This window comes from Diaphorina citri, unplaced genomic scaffold, assembly GCF_000475195.1.
Source record: "Diaphorina citri unplaced genomic scaffold, Diaci psyllid genome assembly version 1.1 scaffold6667, whole genome shotgun sequence".
In the NCBI taxonomy this organism is placed as follows: Eukaryota; Metazoa; Arthropoda; class Insecta; order Hemiptera; family Psyllidae; genus Diaphorina; species Diaphorina citri.
This window is the reverse complement of record NW_007384043.1, coordinates 12,612-14,797: the sequence shown is the minus strand read 5'-3', so window position 1 is coordinate 14,797 and position 2,186 is coordinate 12,612. Positions and strand designations below refer to the sequence as shown.

General features: G+C 37.4%; 1 long non-coding RNA gene across 1 annotated transcript; it reads left to right on the top strand.

Moving 5' to 3' along the window:
- Positions 1–919: 919 nt before the first annotated feature.
- Positions 920–1,708, top strand: LOC108254010. Its single transcript, XR_001809852.1, has 2 exons — positions 920–952; positions 1,092–1,708. It is a non-coding gene; the product is annotated as an uncharacterized LOC108254010 (long non-coding RNA).
- The last annotated feature ends 478 nt before the right edge of the window (positions 1,709–2,186 follow it).

Here is a 2,186-nt window from a genome sequence, read left to right as displayed (position 1 = left end):
ATCCTTGTTATGCTGATAGCTATCTATAATGAGAAAGTCAATTGGTAAGTGCGAGGGTAGTCCAGAAACTACTGGGGGGTTGAGACGAAAGCCGACAGATGGAGAGACTACTTAGAAAGAAACTACTTCACATTCAGAAAAAAGTGTAAGGGCAAGCTTAGGCCAACCACTCACTATCAGGTAGACCTCATCAGGTCCGCCTGTCAGGTCTACCTGTTAGTGTGTGTGCTCATCAGGTATCAGGTAGATCTGACAGCCCGACCTTTTCAACTGTACCTGTCAGGTCTACCTGTTAATGAGTGGCTGGGCTATACTTCATTTACTATTTCACTGTATTGTTTTGTACAAGGGTATGAACTTTTTCTCCCTTTCCACGGTACTCAAGTACTTTTTTCTCCCCCCAGGTCTGACCTACTCCACCATCTCTCTCTTCTCGACGGTCGTCTTTCTCATTTCCGCCACTCACATGAACGGCTGGAAACTGGACCGCCGGTATGGCGCCATACTCATGATGTGGTACTTTGTGTTCCTCATTGTCGGCTCTTTGTACGAACTCAACGTGTTTGGCTACATGAATCCCCCCGAATGTCCCAGTTTGTACTAGATTGTATGAGAATTGCACCGTTTTGAACGTACGAGATTGTACTAGAACGTACGAAATTGTACTAGAATGTTCGTATGAGATTGTACCAGAATGTACGGACTGACACGAGAATGTTCACACGAGTTTATAAAAGAATCTTATACAGCTTGTAGGTACCTTCTAGAATGAATGAGATTGTACTAGGAAGTACGAGTTTGTACTAAAAGGTACGAGTTTGTAAAAGAATCTCATACAGTTTGTACTAGAATGTATGAGATTGTACTAGAATGTACAATTTCGTAAATTCACGAACTTGTATTATGTATGAGCTTAGACTGGAATCACGTTGTAATGTGCAGAATGTATGAGGTCTCATATAGTTTGTACTAGAATGTATGAGATTGTACTAGAATGTACAATTTCGTAAATTCACGAACTTGTATTATGTATGAGCTTAGATGTACTGTACTGGAATCACGTTGTAATGTGCAGAATGTACATATATGAGGTTGTACTAGAAAGTACGTGCACAAGAATGTTTGAGCTTTTTGTAGAATGTATTAAAGTACTAGAATGTACGAAAATGTACTAGATTGTGTCTGAATGTACGATATTATGGCAGAATATACCAGTTTGTACTAGAATCTCCCTCAGACCCTCTGTTCATATATGTATTTTGTTAATTTTATCCAAGATAGATATGTCATTTGTTCAATTTTTCCCCCTTGGCTGATATTATAAGTTTATGTGTGCACCTATTATTGTTCATTATTTTGTTCATTCTATTTATTTTTCTTTTTATCTTCTCTGCTTGGTTAGAAAGGTTCCTTTTGAGCTTTTTTTCAATTCTACTTAGATAGGTATTAGGTACCTCTATTTTAAGTAGGTACCTACCTACCTATCTATCATAATATTATGGTAGTTATCTTAAATTTCGGATATACCCCCGTTACTGTACCCCTCATAATTATCATAGTAATAGAGTGTACAATGTACATAGACATTTATTTTGGGCAAGTGGCGAAACTTTTGTTTTATTACAATTAACTATTAAGTCGATTATTACCTTCTATTGAGTGTTAAAGTTCTTTTTAGGTTGTTAAACATTTATTCGTGTATTTAAAAGACATTTTAATGTTGTGTTTTCTATTATTAGATATCTCTAACATAATTACCAGTGACGTGTAGTTAGATTTTCGAAAGGGGATGCTATAAAGTTAATACAGTATGTTGATCTTCTGGTGATCTAGAGTCCAGGTTGAATAATCACTAAATCACGTACATACTATTTTCAAATTTTCAGTGGACTGATCTGTTCGATTTCGTCTAACTTTCATGGACACACGCCATTGGTTACGAGCTATAATCAGCGTGTTCCCAATTTTTTTTCTTCTGGTACTGTTTCGCATCGACATTTTTTTTTACCGTGTTTGACTTCGCTCTGCGGCCCTGTATATATCTTATGTGATTCCAGTGGTCGCGATGTCCTGGGCAGATAAAACCAGTCGGCATGACCGTGTATCCACACTGTCAAAGTTATAGGTGGTGTACACATGCTCTGAGATCCTAAAACTGGTATATACGATATTAGCATACAAGAGTA